The sequence below is a fragment of the Peromyscus californicus genome, unplaced genomic scaffold (assembly GCF_007827085.1).
Source record: "Peromyscus californicus insignis strain IS unplaced genomic scaffold, ASM782708v3 Scaffold_11__1_contigs__length_118956290, whole genome shotgun sequence".
Classification (NCBI taxonomy): Eukaryota; Metazoa; Chordata; class Mammalia; order Rodentia; family Cricetidae; genus Peromyscus; species Peromyscus californicus.
In genome coordinates, this window is record NW_026294402.1 from 66,089,230 (window position 1) to 66,117,222 (window position 27,993).

The window sequence follows — 27,993 nt, forward strand, 5'->3', positions numbered from 1 at the left end:
TTACATCTCAGGCTGGGATCCCAGAAATTCAAATTGCTGGTGAAGAGTTCATCCTCTGCTTTCTTGTTTTTTTTCTCCTCATGATGGCCTCCTGGTGCTTGAAGTCCCCTCTGTCTTCTTCACCAGCAAGCAGATTCAAAGAGGACCTTACTTCCTGTTCAGGTCCCTCATGGTGGCAGTTGGGTCATACCCTGCTAAGAACAGTCTTATGGGAATAGATTCTCCTTTTGCTGGCGCACCATCCATGATTTCATACTTAGCGACTGTTTGTGTTGTGGTGCTGGGTCCAATTCCCATGATCTTTCTTGATCAGTTGCAACTCCACGTGTTGTGTTTTATCCTTACCAATAAGAAGCAAATTTTCTGATAATCACATCCTTTAAATGCTACTTTGACTTATTATATTCAAACTCTCTGTGCAGACAGTCTTCAACGCCCACTTCCATTTTAATAGGGTTGTTGACATCAGGATAGGTGGCAAGCTGGTGAACAAGAAGATCGTGCTCTTTCACTAAGTCTGTCGGCCTCCTCACAACCGTCACCTTAGGAAAATACCCCAGGCGGACATGGGCACAGATATGATGTATGATTCACACGGCTTTTCAACTTGCATAAATTCAAAATCCTAACTTCTGACCCGAGTCAGTTTTCTGGGTAAGTCTAGTTCTTTCACGAGGTTTACAGATTCATGAATATTCCTCTTGTCATTGAAAAGTTCAATTTGACCTACAGATTCAATTATAATTCCTTGATGCTCCAGCCTCTTTGCAGGCTGCTTAAAGACTAGGTTTACCTTTCCTGAAACAGTCTCCATTAAAGAGGAGACAGTGCTGTTCTCCTTGGCCATCTTCAATTCTCATGTCTGCCGTTTCCTGGCTTCCCCATCATTAAGGGCAACATCAGTCTCACAAATAGGACCAAAAAAAGCCTCCAAGAAAACTCATTGTTACCACAACCAGGTCCCCTATGTCACTCAGCTTTCCCTCAGGAGAACTCTCAGCCTTGGAAATGGTTTCTGGAGCCAACTCTTGATAAGATTTTGGTGTGAATGTGGCTTATGACAGGTGCTATGACAATCCCATTTTCCAGAGACTGTCTCTCTTCAAGATTGTCTCAGCTGTGGGATAGTCTGATGTAGCCTATTTTACTCAAGAACCCTGGCACAGGTGCATTTACAAGATCCCAGAAATAAGCTTTTAGATATTAGCTACACCATGAATTCAGCTGTGCCTGCTTGTAAAAGAGCCTCACAGTTGAGTCTTTGGACTATTGGTATTCCCTTCTAGCAGAGGGGCGTGAGGAGGGTCATGGGACCCTCATCTGAGTATCTGGCCTCTCCTCCCAATCAACTGTATGCAATTCTTTCCTAATTGTACAAAGCCCTGGTGTCTTGGGGAAAGGCTAGAGTGTACATGGGGAAGAGCAGAGGCAGATGTTTCCAGCTGTGCAACCATAGGGAAGCTGAGTCTCTCTTCTGGGGTCGCCCACACTTCTGTACGTAACCCCTCACCCATGCTTTGTAAGTAAGCCAACGAACTGACTGGTTCTCTAGAGTGGACTTTGGTGTGTTGGTTTGTCACTGTGACCTTAGGAGGAGGGGAGACATTGTTCAGATCTGCTCCAGGGAGGAATTTTGTCAGCAATATCCCATCCTTTCCTTGTCCTGTAGGCCCTCCTGCCTATACCTCTGGTCCGGAATTTAGGCACAAGATGAGGAATGGTGTCCCTTTGAGGCTGAATCCTAATTGGTCTTACAATAAAAACCTGGAGCCAGATATTGGGGTAAATGCTGAAAGATCAGAGGAAACAAGCCACAGCCACTTCTCACCTCGCCAACTCCTTAGCCGAAAGGGGAAGATCCTGTCTCCACAAATCCTCAGACTGAATGCTCCCGAGTCCTCAGCCAAAAGGGGGGTGAACTCCTATCTCCTCCCACCCAGCCATATCACTTCCTGTCTCAACCTTCCTAGTGCTGGGATTAAAGGCATGTGACTACCAAGTGTTGGGATTAAAGGTGTGAGCCATCACCACCTGGCTCTGTTTCTCTTTTAGACTGGATTAATCTCATGTAGTCCAGGGTGGCCTTGAACTCATAGTGATCTGCCTCTGCCTCCCAAGTGCTAGGATTAAAGGTGTGTGCCACCACTGCCTGGCCTCTATGGCTCACCGGTGATCTTCTGGGTATGTTAGCCCTCTGATCTTCAGGCAAGCTTTATTTGTTAGAGCATATACAAAATATCACCACAGATGAGAGATGGACATGCCTTTGAAAAGAGGCAAAAGACAGAACACTGGACATTTCTACAGAGCTGTGCCAAATATTCTGCATCAGGAATACCACCCCACTTTACTGTAAGTCCATAAACTATACATTAAAAAAAAGAACTATGGGTCTTTTCTCTATAGGAAAAACACAGGCCATCTCACAAGGAAATTATCTCATGGAAGACGAATTTATAAGTATTTTCTAAAAATAGCTCTTCATCAGTGGGGTAACAGCTCCATGGATAAAGTACACACAAGCATGAAGATATGAATTCAATTCCCCAAACCTACATCTAAAAAAATAAGTCACATATGGTAGTATAAGCTTTTAATCGGCGTTGGGGAGGGAGACAAGGAGTGAACCCCTCGGGCTCACTGGCCAGTCAGTCTAGACTAATTGGTGAGCTCTAGGCCAGTGAGAGTCCTTGTTTCAAAAAAGACACACACACACACACACACACACACACACACACACACACACACACACGCTGGCATCAGAAGTTTTTCTCTGGTCTCACATACTCCACCACACTCACGCACTCACATGAATATATACACAGGCACACATACATATGCATGCACACATAAAATAGTTCATACATTTGCAAGAAGTATCTTGTTAAGACTCCAAAACAACCCTCTAAAGTACAAAAGGCATGCAAAAGTGGCAATGTCTTATTTGTCCATGTCTCCTGCTATACTGGAGTGCCTGAAGGTTAGAATCTGCATTCACTGTTCACCCAGGACCTAGTATGCCCATGGTATACAGGACTTCCACAAGTATGTGCTGAGTTAGAGAAGAGACCCCCTGTATTCAAGGGTGAGGAAACTGACCATCAGGCAAGAGCAGTGGCCTGCCCAAGGTCATGCTGTAGGCAAATGAGTAAGTGAGGATTCCAATGTCAACCTTCGGACCCCGGGCCCCAATAACTTACTGCTATTTGTTGCTCAAGCACATGAGGAAATCCCACTTAGCAAAACCTGAAAGGAAATTTGGAATTATAAATGGAGTTTAGTTCGGGCTTTCAGGGTTTCTTTATAAATATGCTATTTGTAGAATAAATGCACACAATCGGGGAAAGAGTCCATGAGTAGAGTTGAAGTTTACTGTGAGAGTAAGACTGTGGTCACAGACTTGTCCCGTACATGCCACTGGACCTGGATTGATTCCACAGTCCCAATCATGTGCTTCTCCAGATGGCATGCAGCTGGTCACACAGGCCAGGAGTGAAACATTGCATCCCATCTCCAAAATAACAAAGGCACATGACTGGACCATGGTGCACTGCCAACAGCAGTCATTGTTAGTGGCATGGCAGTTAGTGCTGTGATTGTGATGTTGTTATGATAGGGTCCCAAATTATTTACTAGGTTGGGGAGTCAAGATAGAGTGCACGTGCCCCACATTTTAACAGTGAACTAGAAAGGATCTGAGTAAGACTTTTGCTCCCCAGTATTTCCATGGATCTCCCAGCCCAAGGCCTCTCACTAGCAAGGAAGCTGAACACAGCATTCCTGATTGCTCAGCAAATGGAACATGAGTTCATTGCTTGCTTTCTGAGCTCTGCCAATGGGGAGATCCCCCCTCAATTTCTGCTGGCTATTATGTGTTAGTTACCCTCCATCCAAGCCCAAGAGCCTGGGAACTCCTTGTTCTAGTAAGTAACTGTCACCTGGCCAATCATTTTTTAAACTCTTTATTATATTTATTTATGTCTTTATGTGTATATTTGAGTGTGTTGAGTGTATGTACACACGCATGCAGCACTCTCAGAGGCCAGAAAAGGGCATCAGATCTCCTAGACTTGAAGTTATGGGTAGTTGTAAGCCACCATATGGGTGCTGGAAACTGAATCCAGGTCTTCTGCAAGAGCAGGAAGTGGTTTTAACCCCTGGGCTATCTTTCCAGTCCTGCCATCAATCATATATATCACCAACAGGCCAATAAAAGTGCCACAGCAGAATACATTTCTTCTAGAAGTTTCTACACAAATTATAATTCTTGTGGAGCCATCATACACGGAGGACCAGTGTTTAGAGCTCTTCTCCTAATGGCTTATTTGTTGTGATATCATGGACAGAAGCAAACAGTAGAGATCACCCACTTATTTCTCAGGTAGGTGACTCCTTACGTAATGTCCTCAGAGAAGACCTGGCATCCTTTCCTGAGGACCATTCTGAGGCTCTCTCTCCATTGCCTTCCAGAAGACACTGAGATACAAATGCAGGGAAGTGTTACTCATCTTCTGAAATTCCAGAGGGTGATTTGACAAATCAAAACATTAACTTAACTAGTCAGTGGAAAATACAGTTCAATGGCCTCTAGAAACCTAAAACAAAATGTAGTTTTGAATGAACCATGACACAGAAAGTCAGTGCACAGCACACCACAGTAAAACCTTTGTCTCTGAGCAAAAGGTATGTCTTTAAACGCCGTATTTCTGATGGACATGTCATGTAAAGCACCTCTGTATGTCTTCCCATTTAGTCCACAGACTCTGGAGACTCCAGCCCTGTCTACTCATACAGGTTTTTTTTCATTCTTTCTTTTCTTTAAACATTTTATTTGTTTGGTTGTGCATGTGCACGTGAGTACATGTGCACATGCCATGATACTCATGTGGAGGTCAGAGGACACCTTTCTTTTTTTTTTAATAATTTATTTATTTTTACTTTATATAAACTGGTGTTTTGCCTACAAGAATGTCTGTATGTGGGAATCAGATCCCCTGGAACAGGAGTTACAGACAGTTGTGAGTTGTCATGTGGGTGCTGGGAATTGAACCTGTGTCCTCTGGAAGAGCAGCCAGTGCTCTTATACGCTGAGCCACCTCTCCAGCCCCAGAGGACAACTTTCAAGTGTCAGTTCTTTCCATGTGGGTCTTGGGGATTGGACTCAGATCTCAGGCTTGAGGATTTTAGCTGCTGGAGTTTTTAATCTGCTGACCCAAGATAGATTTATTTCTAAATAATTAATAAAACCCTCACTTAGCTAAGTAGCTTTCCCAGCTGGAATGATGAAAAGAAAAGTCATTGATCAATGATCACATAAGCAGGTAGGAAGTTATTTGGTCAGCTCACTTTGACTGAGGCATCTGAATGGAACACGGTCAGAGCTCCTGTGTGTACTGACAGGGCATCCTTGGACCCAGGCCTTTCATGTCCTCCCCCAAGCTTTAGTCATTGATCTTGTGGGTCCAAGGATGATAAATATTTGCTCAGAGAGAATTTGTTTAAGGGAAAGTGTGTTGACCAAATGAAGCAAGGCTCTCCAGTGCATGTTTGTTCCATGATATCAAAGCCTTCTTGACTGTTGACATTTGGCATGTTTTTGAAGGACAATAAGAAAAACATAATTGATTTGCTTCAAAATGGTAACCAAAATACCCTCATATGAGCATTTTTCTGTAACTTTAAATATGTTTTATATTTGGTACATGGAAAATTGTAAAGAATACCTTGAAAGTGGTCTGACCTGCTTTCTTGAAACATATTGACTGGACATATTGCCTATGATGTTTATATAGTGTGATTTATTCTTTTTGTTTTTTTTTCCATTGATTTTGCTCAGTTCAGAAAACATTTGATAAACATTTCAAAGTAGGGTTTAATTACATGGTCTTAAATTAAAAAAATCCTCCTGTCTCAGCTTCCCTAGTGCTAAGATTACAGATGTGTACCACCACACTGGACTTACTAAACATTTTTGAGTGACTGTGTACTTAGCACTGGGTCCTGGGCACAGGAAGATTAAAGAAAAACAGCCCTGGAACCCAAGACATATATTTCTCTTCTACCACTTAGCATTTTCCTGAACATAGTCTTGGCAAATTTGGTGAATGCACACAAGTTCTGTATTATCAAGTAGCTTAGGGTGAAATTGAAGCAGAGATGAGGACTAGCTAAGTACCAATCACTTCATTTGGCAAGCTGTTGTCAAAGAAATTAACTTAGTAACACTTCCATTTTTTTACAGATAAATAGGGTCACAGAATTGGGTGTGGGAAAGGTGGTGGTTCTGTGGTGGTTCTCCCGGTCATCTTGTGGTGAGGTCAAGATCTGAACACAAATCCCTGCTCTATCTCTCTACTCTTGGGTGTGCTTGTCTGTTGGTTTCATTCAAGTACAGTAGGCAGGTCAGGGCCAAAAGTCTAGTTGAAAGGAGAGATGGAAGGTTGCTTTTGTATTTATACATATGATAGAGAAAAATAGAACAAAGTATTTTGTCAGGATATTTTACATCAAAAATAGTAGTGAAACTTGGGGAGACGAAGAAAGTGAAGTTTAGAATTTTTCTAGAATGTTAAGGAATATAATATCATTAAGTTATGAGTGAGTAAAGTAAGTCTTAGTATACAGAAGTTCTACAACATTTAGCTCATATAAAGATGGTAATGAAAGTCTGAAAAACTCTCTATGGAAGAAGTGACAATCAGCTCTCAGCCCTGAGTAGGACATCTATATCATCATATATACTCAAGGCTAAGGAAACCTCAGGAAAGAGGAGGCAAAAAGAATGTAAGAGCCGAAGGATGGAGAGGAGTATCGCATGAAATGCGGACTTCTGCACATGACGTGGCCATTGCACCATTAACTCACAACAGCTGTGGTTACCTGAGCAAGATCAAGCCAGTCAGTATTCCAGCATGGATGGAGAGGGGCTCAGAAGGTCCCAACCCCACCTGAGGACCTAGTGCTAGTTGATGGCTCCTGGGGAAGGGAGAGTCGGGGAGTGGCCACTAGCAGGTTGCCCAAGTTCCAGTGGATGGCCCTCCAACTGTTCACATACAAGCAGCACTAACTGGATTCAGTGGGTGAAAAAGGAGGTGGGGGCGGAGAGATGAAGTTGAGGGGATTGGTAGGGGAGGGTTTGGAGGAAGGATAGGAAAGGTTGGATGTGATCAAAATACATTTATAAATGTATGGAATTTACATTTACATCAAACAAAATTAAACTGACATCAAAGAATAAATAGAACTATTGTATATGCCAGGCAGTGGTGGTGTACACCTTTAATCCCAGCGCTTGGGAGGCAGAGGCAGGTGGATCTCTGTCAGTTCGAGGCCAGCCTGGGCTACAGAGTGAGTTCCAGGAAAGGTGAAAAGCTACACAGAGAAACCCTGTTTCGAAAAAAAAAAATAAATAAATTTTTAAAAAAGAAAATAAAAAAGAAAAGAAAGAAATATTGTATACTAAAAATGACTCTTCTCTGAAAGTAAGTTTGTGATCAAGGAGAATTGGTTGAGACTCAATAGGTTGTCTTCATGCTTGAGAAGATGGCACATCAGTAATTCTGACTCTCAAAAGTCTGAGACAGGCCCATCTAAAGAAGGTAATGAAAAGTCAAGACCAACTCGGGTTACAGATTAAGTTCCAAGACAGCTTGGGGACCAGAGTGAGACCTTGACTCAGAGTAAAATAGGAAAAGGGGGAAGGGAAGGGGAGGGAGGGAACTGAAGGGGAGAGGAGAGGAGAGGAGGAGGAGGAGGAAGAAAACAAAGGTCCTGGAAGATGACTCACATTCCAAGTTCACTCTGGCTTCTAACCAAATGCCTGCTCTTTAGTTTACAGTGGAGGGTGGCTGCTTCACTCCTGCTGGCATCGGCGCATGCCTCCTGGGCAGGGAATCCTACAGGGGAGGAATCTTAGACTCTTAGAAAACACAGGCTGGAACCGAGAACTGGCTGCCTCTATCAGTTCCTCAAAACCCCATAACCAAACTTCTCCTTCTACCTAAAGGCTACTCCCTCCAAAAATGAATTACTTCATACTCTATACTGTGGCTTCTCCTTCCTGGTTCTAGATACATCTTCCCAAAGTTGAGGCCTTCCATCTTGGGAGTCCATTTCATACTCCCCTTTCCTCAATCAGGTTTTCACCCCATGTGTCTCCTCTTGCTTTAGATGGTCCTGGTCCTCACACGTGTCTTCCAGATCAATCTTGGCAGTTCCTATGCCTTTCCAGATGTAACCAAGAAACTTTTTGTACTCAAAGCCCAATATCCTCCCCCTCATCACCTTGTTTTGGGAGAAATCCAGACATTGGCTTGATTGAGGTACCTGTGTTAACTTCCAGGACCTACCCACAGAAGGAACCAGTTCCTTCTTGGAACTCGACTTGGCACTCGAGGCAAGCAGTGATGAAGACCTGTTTCCTATTCTTGAGAGAGATTAGAGGTCAGGGTTGAGCTTGAAAACCCCAGTCAGGGACCTTGGGTTTCTATTTCTTGTCTACCATTTAGTAGGCATGGAACTTTCAGTAGGGAACCCCCATCCTTGTCTCTCAGTCTCCCCATTTGCACAAAAGAGACTATTATAATGCAAACCTCCCAGGCCAGCTCTGAGTAGCAAATGAATTATATGTCACCATTTGTAGGACACTTCGTAACTGCCACACGATAGTGTTCCTCTCTGTCAATACTTTTCCAGATTCCAAACAGCCTTTTCCTTTATGACAACATCATGACCTCAGTTTCACAACACAGGTGAGTGGTTATAGTTTCAGAATAACACCCTCTTGGTGTGTGATACAGGGCAGATGAGATTAGATAGGATAAGCTTGTTTTCCATTGGCCCCAGGCAGGCACCATGCAGCACAATGAGGCACCACAGAAATCATTTCATAAATATCATTCTGGGTTCTTCTATACGATAGTCAGGCAGATGACAACATGAAAGGAGACAAAAAGGAGTCTCAGAAAAAGTACCAAGTGTATTACATTCACAGGTCCTAGACACTGGAGACATGGCATGCCATGCTACCACAAAAAGGTCTACATCCAAACTCAGGTCCTCTGGAAGAACGGCAAGGTTTCTTACCAGCTGAGCCCTCTCTCCAGCCTTGCCACTGCGTTTAAAAACTTGGAAATGCTAATCAACTGTCTCACTTATCCAGAGGGCCTGGTCCAGTTCCATGGGGGCTCCTTAGCTATTAGTTCACAGTTCATGTGTTTCCACTAAGATGGTTATTTGTCACTGTGCTTTTTCCAATCATGGTCTCAATATCTCTTGCTCATATAATCCTTCTCTCTCTCTCTCTCTCTCTCTCTCTCTCTCTCTCTCTCTCCCTCTCTCTCTCCTCTCTCTCTCTCCTCTCTCTCTCTCGCCAATTGGACTGCAGTGGGACCGGGACCCATCCTTGGTGCATGAGCTGGCTTTTTGGAATCTAGGGCCTATGCTGAGACACTTTGCTCAGCCTTGGTGTAGGGAGGAGGGGACTGGACCTGCCTCAAATGAATCTACCAGGCTGGGCTGACTTCCCAGGGAAGACCTTACCTTGGAGGAGGTGGGAATGGGGGATGGATTGGGAGGGAAGGCTGGGGGATGGGAGGAGGGAGGACAGGGGAATCCTTGGCTGATATGTAAAATTAAATTAATTACAAAATAAAAATATTTTTAAAAAAATTTTAAAAATTTAAAAAAACTTGGAAATGGGCTTCCTGGTATATACCTGGAATAAACAGCACTGGATAAATCCTGATGTGCACCAAGGTATTTCCGGGTCCTGAATCCACGCATTCCTCCAGAACATTTGCTACATCCTCTTCTGATGGATCAGTGACGTACAACTTCAGGCCCTTTGTCTGGCTCCACTCTGTTCCTTGCTAGCAAAATAGCTCGTGACAAACAGTGCCGTTGGCCACACTCATAGTCATTCTCTCAAGATTGTCTTTGACCCTAATCTCTGGTCTCTGGGTTTCCTCATATTCTATCCCCCACCCCCAAGATCTCAGGCCTGGGAAGTCCTGGAATTTGATTCTGATCTTACAAAGCAGCTGCCATACCATGGATTCTCACCTATATCTTTTTCCTGCAAACTTGCCAGTCTGTCTTTCTATCTTCTCCATTTGTGTGTGTGTGGGGGGGGGGGGGGCAGGGGGAGAGGGAAATGCATAGAGGTTCCCTAGTGAAATCTGAGCTTGCTTTACCCAGCAGGACTGCATAAGAGGATGATTGGACCACAGGCCTGGGTACCAGGTGTTTGGAAGTGTCTACACCTGGTTGTTTCTAGCAAAGGGGAGATCTTTTGCTCCTCTCCTTGGCATTGTTATGAAAAGCCCTTTTGAATAAAGTTCTGGGTCATTGGGTATTGACCCAGGCCCTCCCAAAGCTATCCTGTGTTTCTGTCTTTCTTCCTCTCCTTAGCTGTCAGAGCCTGCCGAGGTGTCAGACTGGGTATCCGGGTGGAGGTGTGCAGATTGTAGAGACAATGAAGAAGACAGAAAAGAGTCGAGATGACTACCAGTCAGTGGCTGAGTTTATTTCACAGCCAGCTTATATACAGCCTTGAAGGACAGAAGTAGAACAATGCACAGCACAGGCATTCAACCACTATCTATCCTGTCCTTGAGTCAAGGAGCAGGCAGTTTCATTTTCTATCTCAATGTACCTTCGGCTGGCGTCAGCAGCCTGCATCTAGCTAGATAGTATGTTTCTTCCCATAGGCTGATCAGGACTTTCTCACAGCCCTTCAAGGAGACTCTATGGACTAATCAGGACGTTCTCATGGCTCTGGAGCAAGCAAGCCTATACTCTATTGACTCAGAATAGGCTTCAGATTCAAACTGGGAAACTGAGTCAGTTGTGGGCTCCCACAGTTGGCTAGGCCTATAATTCTATCTACAAGAGCCTTATTCCTCTTTCCTTCTCATAGGAAACCTGGAAAAGGTGGGGGCTAGTTCCCTGCAGGGTGGTCCTTGTGAGTGTGAGTGCAAGTACACCAAGTTGTGCATTTGTGTGAAAGTACACATTCACATGTGTGTGCATGCGTGTGGAGGTCAGAGTGTTGTCCCTCAAGTGTTGTTCCTAAGAAGCTGGCCACCATCCTCTATTTATTCATTTGTTTATAGACAGGTCTCTCACTACCATAGAACTTGTCAGCTAGGCTAAGCTGGCCAGTGAACCCCAGAATCTGTCTCCGCTTTCCTAGCGCTGGGCTATAAGCACTCTCTTACCATGTCTAGCTTTGTCTTTTTTGTGTGTGAATTCTGGGGGTCTGAACCCAAGTCATTGTGTTTATCTTTACTGAGCCTTCTCCTGTAGTTGTTTTAACTCTTTGCTCTTTGGGGACCCACCACCCAGATCCCAAATAAATACACAGAGACTTTATTCTCACTTATGAATGGCTGGCCTTAGCTTGGCTTGTTTCTCGTCAGCTTTTCTTAAATTATCCCATCTACCTTTTGCCTCTGGGCTTTTACCTTTATCTAGTCTATATTCCTTTCTTTACTTCTTACTCCATAGCTGGCTGTGTGGCTGGCCCCTGGCATCCTCCTCTCCTTATCCTTTTTGTTTTTCCTTCTCTTCTTTCTTTTCTCTTTTTCTCTCTGCTGGGCAGCCCTGCCTATTTCTCTCTCCTGCCTAGCTATTGGCTGTGCAGTTCTTTATTAGACCAATCAGGTGTTTTAGACAGGCAAAGTAACACAACTCTACAGAGTTAACCAAATGCAACATAAAAGAATGCAACACATCTTTGCATCATTAAACAAATAGTCCACAGCACAAACAAATGTAACACATTTTAAATTAATATTCCACAACATTCTCCCCATCCTTCACCTTCTTGCTGACATCCTGGTCTCCTCTTCTCCCAGGTTTAAAATCTCGGAGTTAATACTGATTGAACTTTGTTCTCATGGTGGGTATTGAACTTCTGCTATAATAATTCAGATTTACACCATTTTTCTTACATTATCAATGCAATTTAGACTTTTTGTTATGTGCATTAAGTATAAATTAAAATAATCTATCAACTCCAAGGTGTTTTAAACATGGGATCCAAATATCTTCTAAAGGTTCATAGATGACTGTTAGTGGATTTATAAAACTTCTACTATTATTTTAAAGACATTGCGCATTTGCACAATACATACATTTTTCTTTGCAAACTAATAGTTTTCATCAGTATCTTCAAGTATTCTGAAACCATGATCTTTAGAAGGCTGTACACCTTTGAATTATCCCAGTTCCTGATCTTTTTCAGCCTCCAGAGGCCAGCTGCATTCATTGGCTTGTGGCCTGTTCCCTACAGGACTGGAGTCCTATGTTGTCACATCTTCCATTACTCAATACTCACTGCTCAATACTCACTGCTCAGGAATCCCTGAGATCACTGGCCCCTCTCAGGTGACTCGGGACACTCTCCCAATTCCAACTTCCTTAACTCAACCATATTTACACCACTACCTTTGTTTGGGTATCAAATAGCATTCATGGGCTCATTAGGACCTGGGTGGGATCTTTGAGGGGTCATTGTTCAATGTGCCATGACAATCCATGCTCCAAATTTGTGAAGATTCTCTGTCTTAACCGTCAATTATTAACCCAGGCAATTATTTATCAATCAGCACTCTTACTTGGTCAATCTCCTGCTAAATTTATGAGGACTTACTCTTGCTTACCAGATCAGTTCATATCTGTACCCAGATCCGAAGACACTCAGCCAAAATCCCTTGGCTCATCTCTGATCTCGTCTCTAGCCTCTCCCTGCTGGTTCACCGTAAGTCACTAATACCCTGCACCGATACATTGCACTTCCTAACTCTACACCCTTCACACTGCTGCCCTGCCAAGAGTATCCTCTCATCTCACCTCACCCCTCTCTACTTCTAGCGTTTCTCCTTAGTGTTGAAGAAGACCGTTTTCCCCGTCATTTACCATTCAGAGTGTTTTCCATTAAGAAGACCTGAGTCACTTTGATCTAGAGTGGAATCATGTATTATTTCCATTCATGCTTTGGCAGGAGAGGAGTAAACACTCCTGGGACAAAGTTTCTTAGACACACCTCAATGGATCATTCTCTCTTGCGTCGTTCCCTAGAAAACAATTCTGTACCCTTTAAAGGCCCCGAGACCTTCATTCGAGTATTTTGTCTGCCATCCAACAATAGCTATTCTGGAATATGTCCTATTGCGACATTTACAGAAGAAAGATTTAGAGGAGAATAGTTCATTTACTCAATGAAAAATTACTTTCGTTTCAACCACTTTAAAGCAACAAAGATATTTTCCTTTATAGGAGACTAAAAAGAAGAGCAATGTAGAAAATTTCAATATTAATTTCTTTTTTATGTTCATGAGTATTTGTCTGCATGCATAACCTCACACTTTAACTTACACCCCCCCCCCTTTTTAATTGGTAAGGAAGAAAACACACAGAAAAATTGAGTCTGGGGCATTCTAGAATAGCACCCAGCCCTGCCTTGCTTTAGGGGCTTACTCCATAGAACAAGGGAATCCAAGTCTAAAGAGTCTCACCAACACCATTCTGTGTGTAAGACACAGACCAGCAGCTATACATGGACAGTTCTTGCTGCTTTCACAAGCTTGGTGGTTTAAAAACAACATAATTTGTTGTTTTTGTTTTTTTTTTTTTTTTTACAGTTTTGAGCTAAATGGTCCAAAATGTATCTTTCCAAGACAAAATCAAGGTTTCTATAGAACCTTACTCCCTTTGGAGAACCCAAGAAACAATGGATTCCTGTGCCTCTTCCAGCTTCTGGAAGCCACCTGACTTCTTCGACTCTTGGTCCCTTCCTCCATCTTCAAAGCACGTGGCTCCAACATCTGCTGTGATCATCAGCCCCTTTTTCCTCTGACTCCCCCTCCTGAGGACTTTCTAAGAGCTGTACTGGGTACTTGAGGACACCTCCTCCATCTCAAGATCTGTATCTTAATCGCATCAGCAAAGCCCATTTACTACATAAGGTGAAATACGTACAAGTTTAAGAATTAGACAGGGACATCTTTGGGGACCATTATTCTATCTGCAACAAAATGTAATGAGATTTCTGGGGAGAGAGCTAGCTGGCCTCTGCAAAGCTGCATTCAACCTCAGGCAAGCTCTCTTGCACCCCCATGTGGACTGTCTTACAAACTTTAAAGTGGGTTAAATGCAATTTCTTGCACTGAGGTCCTAAGGCTGGGGGGAAAATGTGCATAAACAAACAAACAAACAAAAACAAAGAAGTCTACAGTTCAGCTCTGACGTCACTTTTACACCCTAGAGGTCAAGAATCTGAGGGCAAACCGTTTCAGAAGAAAATACAGTCAATCAGAGAAGCAGATCTGTGATCGCTTCGGGTAGAACTTAGCAAATGGGGGTGAGTGTGATCAACATGCATATGTGTGAAATTGTCAACAAGTAAATAAAAGAAAGAAACAATTTTAAAACTTGGTAAATTATGAGTTCAATAAAAACAAGCATTCGGAGAAGAAATGGCTTTTGAAAATGGCAGGGGTTCAAAAGAGACGGTAAAGCACTCCAGAACAGGTGATGGAGAGATGGCTCAGCAGAGCTTAATGCTCTTGCGGAGGACCAGGGTTCAGCCTGTAACGCCTGTAACGCCATTTCCAGACACTCTGGTGCCCTCTTCTGGCCTCTGAGGGGCCCTACACAGGCACACACATGCATATAAATGAATAAGTTAATGAATTGTAAAAGAATTCACAAATCGAGAGCGGAACAATGTCATCGAGTGAATTAGAAATGACAAGAAACAAATAGGTCTGACCTATTTTAGCTTATAACTGGTTGTGTGGATAAAAGTCATGGGGAGTCAAATATGTGTTTATCAGAGCAGAGAACAGGCACGAAGGCAATGAGAGGGAAATTGAAAGGACGACCCCAGAGAAGTCTGCTTTCTGTCCGGATGGTAGAAAGCCCAAGACATGAAACAGAAAGGAAAATTCAGGGATAAAGTTTTAAAAAGTCTCCGAAGTCCGTGGATAGCTGAACCTTCACATTGAAATGATAAGAAATACACCAATAAAATACAACGACAAGACAAGGGGACAGTTGTAGTTAGGGAAAGAAGCGCTCAAGCAAACCAAAAGAAACCTGGTGACATTAGCATCTATAATATAAGTGCATAATTACTTATCTGTATATGACATTAATTTATGTCACAAACTATGTAAGCATGGTTGTGTAACCCATGTAAATGAACATGCAATTTATATAAATTGCTATTATATTTTCTGTATATATTCAGGTACACGTACATTTTTATCTATCTATCTATCTATCTATCTATCTATCTATCTATCTATCTATCTATCTATCTATTGATTTATTTGAGACAGGGTCTCACTATGGAACTCACTATGCAGACCAGGCTGACCTTGAACTCACAGAGACCCACCTGCCTCTGCCTCCTGAGTGCTGAGATTAAAGACACGCACCATCATGCGTGGCTGCACACATACATTTTAAATTACTTTTTCTGAGGCAAGTTCTTGATACATATTGGCCTCAAATTTGTGATCCTCTTTCCTCCACCTCCTGAGTACTGGAATTACAGGTATGAGCCTCAAGCTTGGCTATTTCATTCATATTTATTATTGCTCTTATTAACTTATGCATGTTTACCTGAACAAACATATCAACATACATATATGTGTATATATATCACTACATATATGTCATTAAACTTTATATGTATAAAGTAAATATTAAAGATTGTGATGTACACCATATTGGTAAATCGTCACACACTCTTTGAGCTCATTGAGAAGGGGCTCTGGAAGTGGGGTTGGTCCTTCTCCCCCATATTTCAAGCATGTTTGTCTCAAGTGTCCTTCAAGACCCCTTGTCTAGGGATGGCCTGGATCCCCCTAACTCAGTGATAGAGAGGGGAAAGAATGGCAAAATAGTGCAAGAGTAGAAACATCCTGTCCTTGAGAGCAGCTGGAAGGTGAACCATTTCCAACATAGGGGACTGTGGTTTATCCTCTGGCATACAGGGGGTTACGGCAGAAAAAAATGTCGGACATTCAACCGTGGGAAGCGCATCCCTGTGGGGTTAAAAGGGAGCTGTAAATCAGGAATTTCAGCCCATTGCTTCAACTTCCCCAATCAATTTCTACTGGATATTTGTAAGCCCTTGCCTGATTTTGCTGCTGTTATCTTTCTGTTATTTATTCTTTTTCTTGGAAGCCTCGCCTTGAGGGACACTCTTGCTTTGCCAGACACTCCGGCTGCCTCAGCCGGGCTTTCTCAGTTAATTTCTGCTGGATGTTTTGAGCATGCAATTTGATGTTGTTTTGCTGTCTGTTGCCTATCTTTGTCTACCTACTTACCTGATATTTGCTATTTATTCTTTTACTTTTGGTTTGCTATATATTTAATAAACTTACTCATCCAAAACCAAAAGAATGATCATTCTCTGAATCATACAAAACATAGGTTTACCTTAAGTGTCATATTTACTCTATGTACTTTTAAAGAAAAAAAAAAACCTTGTAGTGGGTAGCTGTTCTGTCTATGACCTTGAAACACCACCCCTAGAGATGCAGCAGGTAACTGCTCTACCTGCTTATGACCTTGAAGTACATGCCCCTGGGGCATGGCCTCACTTGGTGACCCTTAAGACTGAGATGCACACAGGCACTCTCTATTCCCTTCCTCATGGGACAGACTGGATGCTGGGACAGTCTGAGGTGCAGAAGAACAGCGTGGGACCTTGTCTCACATTTTCCAGGACTCTGTGACAATTTCTCTGTTCTGTCTTGTGAGTTTTCCTTTCTTAATAAAGATGCCTTTGCCCTTTAAGCAGACTCTGTGGGCTTCTCATTATACAACCTTTTTAAGATTAAGGGACTTCCCTTTTCTTAGTTATTTGCTAATTTTTCTTATTGTGAATGGGTGTTGACATTTGCTAAGTACTTCTTGTGTACTTCCTGAGAAGGTCATATGGTTTTTTTCTTTGATCTGCTCATAGTGTGTCCCTTATAATGTGATTTCCTAATTGTTAGTGGGCCTTGCTTTTCTGGAAGAGCTCATCTTATTCATGATTCTCTGGATTTTCTCTCTGGGGCTTGTTAATATTGCATGTGTAATTTTTCCCCTAAACAGTATTCACTAATGAAGTTGACCTAAACCTTCCTCTTTTATAGTTTGGTTTTGGTATCAAGATTAGGACAAGCTCAGAACATGAGTTATCTGTTTTCCAGAAAGACTATCTGCTTTGAATGTTGGATGGAACTAACCACAGGCCAGCAAATTTCTATTTCTATTTCTTCTTGGATCAGTTTGGGTAAAGTTATATTTTCTGTGTAGGTCCTGCTTTGCCTTCGTTCTCAAATGTGTTACAATAAAGTTATCCACAATATTCTCTCTTCTTTAAAACCTACATCAACTGAAGGGACACAACTTTTTAAAGAGATTTTATTTTTGTTTTATATTTATGGGTGTTTGCCTGTATGCATGTCTGTGAACCACCAGGAGTGGTTGAGTGTGTGCAGTGCCTGAGAAGGCTAGAAGAGGACTCTCCTCTGGAACTACAGTTAAAGGTGGTTGTGAGCCTCCATGTGGGTGCTGGGAACCAAACCTGGAGCCTTTGCAAATCCCGGCTCCTCTCCTGCAAGAGTAGCAAGTGCTCTTAACGACTGAGCCGTCTCTATGGCCCTGGGGGAAAATACTCACTATGAAGACTGATGACCAAGTTTGATCCCTACAACCCACGTGCTAGAAGTAGATGTCCTCTGACCTCCACACACACACTGTGGTACTCATGCCACCCCAAAACACAAAATAAATAATTGTAATAATAATTTTAAAAAGAGTTCAAGAAACTCTAGACTGTCCAGGGACCATCTTTCTAGGGGGAACTTAAAATAGTCACAAACTAAACCCAAATAAAATGGAAGAAATCTGAAACTTATTTGAATAGAAAATAAGCATACATTGGAAAAGTTAACAAAACTGAAAGTTGATGCTTTGAAAATACTAATTAGAATCAGTAGACTATTGGTAAATTTAATCAATAAAAGAAAGAATGAAAAAGAAAATCTGGTATCAGGAATACAAATAAAAAGCAATCCTCCACTGCTGGATTTCTAGAATAGCCCCAATGTGTGTGTGTGTGTGTGTGTGTGTGTGTGTGTGTGTGTGTGTGTGTGTGTTGCGTGTTCCTCGTGTTGCAACTCAGAAGAGAACATGACAAATGGTGTGAGATCAGGGTTGATGGTGGAAGGTAGGCTCAGAGAGCCGCATGTTAGTTCAAAGGGTTATCTCCCTTCAGAAATAGGAGCTGTAATAAGAGCTGTAAATGAGAATACTAGAGGGCGGTTGGAGATATCGTGTCCCTTGACCTCACTCTTCATAGCCAAACTTCTTCAAAGACAGCCCTCCCCACTTCCCCCTCACCCACTCACGTGGGCTCTTCCACACTGCAGCAAGTTCCCTTTTAATTACCAGCAACCTTTTACTCATCAATTCTAGAGCTTTGTCTTGCTATCCACCCTTAGTCTTCCTGTAATAAGTTCATCCTATTTATAGATAGTCATTTGAAATCAAGTCACACATCACATGGATCACCCAAGGGCCACGCCCAGTTCAGAGTCTCTCAGTATGTCCAGAGATGTGTGTTTATCACCTCAGCTGATTCTAAAACACACCATTAACCCCTAAATAAAACCTCTTTCCCTTGCTGTTGGCCCTCAGTCATACCATTCCCCCTTTAGCTCTAGCCTAATTTTTTTTCTGTCTTTATACATTTGTCTAATTTAGACATTTTAAATAAATGGACCCATGTAATGCATGGTCTTCTGTGACTTTTCTTTTTTAGGTCCTAAAAGTTGTTCTCAACCTTCCTAATGCTTCAAGCCTTTAATACACTTCCTTACATTGTGGTGACCCCAACCATAAAATTATTTTTGTTGCTACTTTATAACTGTAATTTTGCTGTTGTTATGAATTATAGTACAAATATCAATGTGCAGGATATTTTGTATACTACCCCTGTGAAAGGGTCGTTTGACCCCTGAATGGGTTGTGAACCACAGGTTGAGAACTTCTGTTTTAGGATGGCTTCAAAGTTCATCTATATTGTAGTTTGCAATCTTTTTAGTTACTGAGTGACATCCCATTGCGTGGATACCCCGCATTGTCTTATCCATTCATCATTCAACAGTCACTTGAGTGATTTTTGCCTTTTGGCTGCTGCTAATCATGCTATTTCATTCATCTTGAATATCTTCCTTGTTTTGACTTTGAAACCCACTGTGTGTTGTACCAGGCTTTTTCTCTTGGGTCATCAACCAGCTCCCAAATCATGACACAGAGACTTATTAGTTTTGAACGCTTGGCCTAGCTTAGGCTCATTTCTTGCTAGCTCTTTTAATTTAAATTAACCTGTTTCTCTTTATCTACCTTTTGTTTCTACTTTTCTTCCTGTATATCTTATTTTGACTGCTTCTCTATGTCTGGCTGGCGTCTGCCTGGCTTCTTGTTCCAGGTGTCTCCCTCCTTCTCTCCTCCTCCTTCTCTCCTTCCTCTTCTTTTTCTGAGCCTGGAGTCCTCCTTTTTATTCTCTCTGACCACCAGCCCTGCTTATCCTTTCTCTGCCTCGCTATTGGTCATTTAGCTTTTTATTAGACCAATCAGATACCTTAGGCAGGCAAGGTGAAACAGATGCAACACATCTCTTTACATAATTAAACACACATCTTTACACTGTTAAACAAATGCAGCAAAAACAAAAGTAACACAGTGCTGTGGGATGGTCTTTCTGTATGCTGTGAAATATATTGCTACCATTGGTTAATAAAGAAGCAGCTTTGGCCTATGGCAATACAGGTTATAGCCAGGCAGGAAATCCAGGCAAAGATACAGAGAGAAGAAAGGCAGAGCCAGGGAGATGCCAGCCTGTTGCCCAAGGTAGAGATGGGTTAATTTAAGATGAAAGAGCTAGCTAGCATTAAGCCTGAGCCATAGATCAAACAGTATGTAATTAATAATAAGCCTCTGTGTGTTTATTTGGGACCGAGCAGCTGTGGAACATAGGAAAAATCCCATCTACAACACACCTTTACACAGTTAAAGTAATATTCTGCAGCATAAACAAATGTAACACATCTTTGCCTAGTTAAAGTAATACTCCACAACAGTGTGTTGTCTTATTTTAATGATTACACATCGTGTTGTGAGAGAAAAGAAAGAAGTGGAAGTCTTTCACAGTCCTTTCATCACCCTGCCTCCTCCTCCCCCTTCTCCTCCTCCTTTTTCTTTTTTCTGTGGGCCCCAGAAATCCCTCCCACCTTAAAGACCCTTTGATTCTATTCCTTTTTTCTGCGTTTGCCTACCCACCTATAAGACTGGATGGTAATGACATAGGATACTTTCCTGGAATTTGTTCCTGGCTACTCCATGTAATATGATAGTGTAAGCAGATTCCTAGGTGTGTGAAAGACAGCACTGATTTGCTTTAGCCTCCCCTTCTAAACCAACACTTAGCTTCCCGTTCAGACAAGCTCTGTCCTAGGCTTTCCTCCACAGTTTTGTTGTAATGAAAGCTTTCCAAACTTTGCCCAGGTCTTTCTACCACCCCACTAGCCTTCTCTACCTAGCCCACTCCCTACCCACACTCCTTAGCACCTACATCCAGTTCAAATCCCATCCTTAGGATTCCCAGGTGGACAGCACTTTTCTCTTCGGACTGTGCATATCACAACACACGATGCAGAGCACAATGCCATCTTAATGTCTTCTGAGGCCTAAACACGGCACCCCTGACATGAGGCAGTGGCTCTTTCTGCTCCCCAGTTTCTACAGTGCTGTGCCTGCTTTTCTTAGAAGGCTGGGAAGATGCACCAGGCGGTGGTGGCACACGCCTTTAATCCCAGCACTCGGGAGGCAGAGCCAGGTGGATTTTTGTGAGTTCGAGCCCAGCCTGGTCTACAGAGCGAGATCCAGGAAAAAGGCGCAAAGCTACACAGAGAAACCCTGTCTCAAAAAACAAAAAAACAAAAACAAAAACAAAAAAGAAGGCTGGGAAGATGCAATGCAATGATCATATCTCACTTATGCCACAACTTTTTGTTTGGAGACAGGGTCTCACTGTGTACCCCTGGCTGGCCTGGAACTTGCTATGTAGACCAGGCCCCAAGCCCACAGAGATCTATTTGTCTCTGCCTCTCCAGGGCTAGGATTAATGGCATGTACCCCCGCACCCAGCTCACAGCACAGCTTTCGTGGCTCAAGGGTGCCTGAATTGCTTATTCCACAATTTTAAGATTAGATGCCCCATGACCACCTGGATAAAGAGTTACTTTCCTTTTCTAGTTTGAAAAACTCACTTTTAGGAGTCTGCTGTTCTTTTTTAAAACTTTGTTTATAATCATGTGTGCATGCGTGTGTGTGTGTGTGTGTGTGTGTGTGTGTGTGTGTGTGTGTGTGTGTGCCACAGCATATGGAGGTCAAGAGCTGCTTTATAGAGTTGGTTCTATCCTTAAGCCTTTATTTGAATTCTGGAATTCAAACTTGGCTCATCACGCTTGCGTGGCAAGCTCCTTTGTCCACTTAGCCATTTCGCCCACCCACACATGGGTTTAGCCAGTAGTGCTAAGCATATAGGAGGCCTTCAGTCATAGACACATGTATGTTGCACTAATTCATTTTTAGGTACTTAGATATTCTAGCAAGGACATTGGGACTTTGCACTTAGGAAAGGAGATGTTTACAGGTAAGTGTAACCCTCACCCTTCATCAAAGAATCGTCTCTTTGCAGCAGACAGAGACCATTAAAGGAAACCAAAACTGGTCAACATGCAAAGAAGAACTGATTATAGGGTGTCCAGGCCCAATAGATACATTTACAAACCAACTCCTAGATCCAAGGCCCAGGGAACATTTTGGAAGAGGGGGTGGAAAGAGTGTGTCAGGGGACCAGAAGTCTGCTCTGAAATCATGTCTCCTAGAAATTACAGCGAAGCCAAACACCCGTCAAGTCTCAACAACTTGGCTGCCTAAACAGAACCTGAACAATGATAACAGCAGTAGACACGCCGTTGTGGGCGGGGAAATCTCGTGGAGCCCTTCCTACATGAAGAATCGCAGGCACTAAGGACTACCGAGAGAGGGAGAATTAGCTGGCCCTCAGGATGAGCCCCCAATTGGTTATCCACTTCCAAGTGGTCAGCCCTGAAGTCATATACATAAAAGCAACACTAAATGGACTCAACAAGTTGTATTTATATGTTTATGTGTTTACACACATATGTAACAATAGCAAAGGAAAAGAGGTCATGATTTAAGAGGGAATGTGAAGTTACATGGAAAGGGTTGGTAGAAGGGAAAGGAAGGGGGAAATGTGTGTAGTTTTGGTGCCTATCCTGGATCTCACTCTATAGACCAGGCTGGCCTCCAACTCACAGAGATCTGCCTGGCTCTGCCTCCCGAGTGCTGGGATTAAAGGCGTGGAGCCACCACCACCCGGCATAATTATATTTTAATTTTTAAAACTTAAAAAAAAATTTTAAAAAAGAAATGTCATGTTTTAATAATATAAGTATCTATATAAATGTAAGAACTATAAAAATGTATTTTGTTACTCAGCAGAGTACTATGCAGCTGTTCTGAAATACTTTGGAGATGAATTTTATTTTTTGTGTACTTATATGTGTGTATTTGTATGTGTGTACATGTGTACGTGAGTGTGTGTGTGTGTGTGTGTGTGTGTGTGTGTGTGTGTGTGTGTGTGGCTGGCTGTGGCTGTGGCTGTGTATGAAGGCCAGAGATTAACATGAACCTGGAGATTACCTAGTAGGCTAGTCTGGCTAGCCAGGGAGCCCCGAGTATCCTCCATCTCCACCTCCCCAGCACTGGAACCATAGTTGCATGCCATCACATCCTTTCTTTTTAGTAGCTAAACTATCTCCTCAGCCCCTGAAATATTCCTGTTGATTCACTGTGGACATTGGTCCTGGTTTGACATGGAGGACATCACAGATTTTGTCAGTGGCTTTCCATTCCTGGCCATCCTGACACCCTCAAAGGCAGTTTTTCAAGTCAATCCCAGCCCTCATCTGCTCTTCCTGAAACTGGTGAGTTTTTGCAAAATTACTGCAAGTGATGATCTCTTCAGAGCCAGGGAAATAAGAAGCCGAGAGTCCAACAACTGAACACTGTTTGTGGAAGTTCATTTTTCTTCTCTAAATTGTCTGCACTCCAAATACGACTGAATTCACGAGTGTCTAGTTTCCTAAATGATGGCAAGACACGGGCTTCAAGCTGCAAAATCACATGATTTTGAATGAGCCTCGTATATACCACCGTTAAAGATGTTTAATTCAAAGGCTAGAGAGATGGCTCTGTGGCTAAGAGCACTGGCTGCTCTTCCAGAATCCCAGGGTTCGATTCCCAGCAGCCACAGGCTAGTTCACAGCAGCCTGAGGCTCCAGTTCCAGGAGATTGGACATCCTCTTCTGACCTCCGCAGGCTCCCACAGCAGGAGATGTGCTTACATATACATCCAAGGACACACACACAGATAAAATAAAGTATTTAAAATGTTTAATTTATAATACTAATGGTGTCCTTATATATATTTTCCTAAGCACATATTATTTTAAAAATTTGCATTAGAAAAAATATGATTGTTTAGAATAACAACATAGACTATATTTTAGGGTCAAAATATGTCTTCAGATACGTTTCTCTTTCAGTCCTGAGTCCCCTATTCTCCCAAAAAGGGAGCTATCTCTGAGCTTTCTCAAATGGAAAGTTCATGCTGTTTCAGTTACATAATAGATTGCTTCCCTTTTTGTAGCTGAAGTTTGAGCTTCACATGGCAAGCAGATGTTGCTCCTGGGCTGCCTCCATATTCATTAGCCTATAATGAATCTATTAATTGAATATGTAAGTTTGACTCATTAGATGGAAGACATTTCTTCAGATTTAAAGGGTAATAATAAAAAATTTAAATTGTAACACCAAAGCAAGCATTTAAGAGTTGATAAATGTGAACTGGAAAGTGCACCATTCCAACACGAATTAGTTAATCATCTCTGTTAATTTAGGTGAAATACATTAGTGGAAAGGTCAGTCCATTTGAAGCTCGATCTGTTTTTCAGATATTAAATTTAAAATAGCAAAGCGAGAGCGCTATGAAATGAGAAGGTACAGAACCCACGCTCTGACCCAGGCTGGAGAGTGGGACCTCTGTGACGAATCTCACCATCCCGGCCCCCATCTGCACATCTATCAATACCTTGGGACCCTTTTGAATGTGTTCTAATCTCCTCCCTGTTGTGATAAAACACTCGAACCAAAGAGAAGAGGCAAAAGAGTGCATTCGGCTTACACTTCCAGCTCACGGCCTGTCACTGAAGGAAGTCTGGGCAGAACCCGTGGAAGAACACTGCTTTCAGGCTCACTCCCAGGCTCACGCTTACCTAGCTTTCTTCCACAGTCCAGGATCCTGTGCTCAGGAATGGGGCTGCCCATAGTGGGCTGGGCCCTCCTCTGCCATTTAACAATCATAAACAATAACATCATTTAACAGCAATGATAAACAATCATTTAACAATCTTCCACAGACATGATGCCTATAGGCCAGCATAATCTGAGCCATCCCTCAGTCAAGAATCCCTTCTCAGGTGACTCTAGGCTGTGTCAAGTTGACCATCAAGGCTGGCTGGACAGAGAGTAACTGGAGTCTGGAGTGAAGCCAGACATTCAGACATTTTTTTTTCTAACTCTCTAAATGATTATAAATGGAATTAACATTAAAAACCATTAAACTGTTCCATGAAGGTCTGCCCCCTGCTCCTAGCTAAGCAAGAGTAAGATGGCCAAATATATACACATAAGTAAACTGACAATATTTGAGTAATGGCTACTTTTCTGCTGTGGGGAAAGTATTTGAGTAATGGCTGCTTTTCTGCTGTGGGGAAAATGAACTGGTTTCCCCTCTATTTCAGGTCTTCCTTCAGCAAAGGGTCACATACTTGAGGTCACATCATTTGGATCCAGGAAACTGAAAGCAGTGTCGGTTCCCAGCATTGCTTCTGGAAATCCTAGTTTATAAAGTTAATGTGCGGGGTTACACTTGTGTTACCTTTACACTAAAAAATGTCACAAGACGGGGCTGTGGAGACAGTTGGTTCAGCTGGTATGGTACAATGCTCTGTGGCCCTGAGTTCAGGCCTCAGAACCCATGTGAAAAGCTAGATGTGGTGGTGCATGCCTGTAACCCAAAACTGGGGGGGGGGGCAGAGACAAGAGAGCAGGGACTCCCTCACTTGCCTGATCAATGAGTTCCTAATGAGTGACTCTACCTTTAAAAAAACGTTAAAGTAGATAGCTTCTTGAGGATTAACACCCATGGTTGTCCTCTGGTCGCTACACACGAGCGCGCACACGCGCGCTGCGCGCACACACACACACACACACACACACACACACGGAAAATGTCACAGGAGTTTTCTGTTGGACTTCATGTTGGAAAATTCTGTCTTTATCGTTTGGGTTTCCTGTCTGTTCCTAGAGTAATCAGAAATATGAGGAAACCCAGGGACGGTTCTGCAGAAATAAATGAGGGACTTTCGTCTTTCCTGATGTCTTCTTTTACGGTCATTCTGCATTTCTCCTGTGGCCATCCGGTACTTTGCATATTTAGTCACTGTCATTCAAACTCATTACAAACAGGGCACTAGGGATATCACATGGGTGTGTGTGTGTGTGTGTGTGTGTGTGTGTGTGTGTGTGTGTGTTTAATAAACTAGTATTTCCAGGTTTATCAATATTAGCTAAGGAGTCACAGTTCATGCCTGAAGCGAGATTCCTTGCTAGTTGGCTCTGGGTGTCCAAACTGTATGCTCACGTCCTGGCCTTGAATGCCTCCTGTCTTTGCCCTGCGCTTTCCACACAGAGTTTATAGTTGAGAAGTGGTTAACTTGCCTCCACTGCTGCAAAGACAGGTAGCGTCCCTCATCTTTTCAGTGGCCCCTCCCAGAAGGCAACAGAAGACAACAAGGATTGTTCATTCGGCTTTGTTTTCTAGCAGCTGTGGAAATGGGTCTCTATCCCAAACATTACTGTTTGCATGAGAATCCCTTACACCTGAAGATCCTCAGAATGGAATGGATAAGCCCAGCATTTCGGGAGGAAGTGCACGCTGAGGAATGGACAAGCTCTGTGGAGCCGAAGTTCTAAGAGCAAAGACATCTATGTAGGTGGGGGCTTTTAAAAGTCAAAAGACAAATGTAAACTCAGGAATATGAAAGAGAAAAAAATCTGCATTATATGCCAAGCACTTAAACAGTTGGAAAAGGTCCCTCAAAATCCCCTGACCTGGGCTGGTACGGTGGCTCCGTAGGTAAAGGTGCCCGCTGCCAAGCCCGGCCTCCTGAGTTTGGTCCTGTAGCTCCACATGGTGGGAGAGGGAACCGAAACAACTCTTGTTCTTCTCTGCCCTTCACATGCACACCATGGAAAGCACACCCACAATCCCTCCAACACAATAAATGCAAAGTCTCCTAACCTGACATGGTAGTAACAGTTGTGCCTCATCTGTGGCCCACGCCACTCTACCTCTAAATTCTACGTGAGCAGGCTCTAAGTGTAACATTTTCTATGGCAAATTTAACTGTTTTAAGATCTTTTAATAACAATCTTTCTTCTAAACCAGCTTGTCTAAAATTTGTCTGCATTTCCAAGATGTTTTTCTGCAAACCAATTCAAATTAAATGTTCGTAAGATGTCTTAGTATCAGACAAAGTACACACACAGAACATTAAACTCATACATATTCACCTGCACATATGCGCTGTCAGCTGCAGAGGGCGCTGATGCCTTTTTCCTCAGCCTGGCAGAAGGGATCGCCAGTGGGATCTCCATCTCTCCCTCCTTTAAAGTGTGGTTACTGATAAAGCATGGCGCTCAACTGTATGCCTGGATCGTCCACTGTAGCATGTATATGAAGTAAAAATAGGCATTACAACAAACACGAATCTAGTCCCCACTTTTAAAAGCAGCTCCTGGGGTCCCCCAAACATGGAGGATCCCTTTCAAAAGAAAAGTATTGTGCTCTGCATTGAAGCAGAGTTTTGGAGTCATAACCAGTCAGTAACCCACTTCCTGTAGCCACGGCTATCCCTTTCCATAGAATACAGTGACCAGAGGCCACATTAAGAAATGAGGGAGTTAATATCTAGAGAATTTTTATAGCTAATAAATGCCCCAATCTCAGCCTCTTCTGGGCATTAGGAGGAAGAGCTAATTAAATGGGTGTTTAGATGGCCAATAAAAAGTTAATATTGATGTTAAATAAGTGCATTTATTTTATAGAATTTTCATAATGGGTCCAAAATACTTCATTAAACATTTCTGGGTAAAAATAGGTAAAGCTCTTTATATAAGCTTTTGTTAATGAATTAAATGTATTTCACTCTAAATATACTCTGTGTTAAGCTTGTCTGTTAGAGTTTTCAGGAAACATTTTAAATAAAGTGGCCAGGCACATCCCATTGGAGATGGATGAGACCATTAGGAGACATTAGATCAGAGACAAGCGCTGAGATCATTCTGCATACAACCCTATCCCTCCCAACCCCCCCCCCCCCGTACTTTTTTTTTTTAATATTTCAAACAATGTGCCTCTTCAAATCATTAGACTTAGAGACATTTAAGGAACTGATTCGATTAACCCGGATGATAGAACTGCTATAACATGTGATTTATTTTTTTGAAGATAAATTACAATGCGAGCATATCAGTTAGAAAAGGTAGGCTGTCGGCACGGTTAGTGATGGAAACAGGAAGGCCATTAAGCAGACCATCTGACACCGAAACTGTTCCAGAATGTAGAGGCTTGACTTCCACGCTGAATGTGCAGCTCTCATTGAAACAAAGGTTCCTTCCTGGAGAGGGATCTTTATGTCTCATTCGGGTTCCTTGTTGATTTAGAAAGCATCGTTCTTAATAAATACTTGCATACTCTTAAAAGCG

General features: G+C 42.6%; 1 protein-coding gene and 1 pseudogene across 1 annotated transcript in view; one reads left to right on the plus strand and one right to left on the minus strand.

Annotated features, from left to right (window-relative positions):
* Window positions 1-26,883, minus strand: LOC128105201 (vacuolar protein sorting-associated protein 26A-like; annotated as a pseudogene).
* The window catches only part of Aldh1a2 (aldehyde dehydrogenase 1 family member A2), a 113,051-nt gene that overhangs the window by 2,853 nt on the left and 82,205 nt on the right, over window positions 1-27,993 (plus strand). The gene's annotated exons all lie outside the window — the stretch shown is intronic.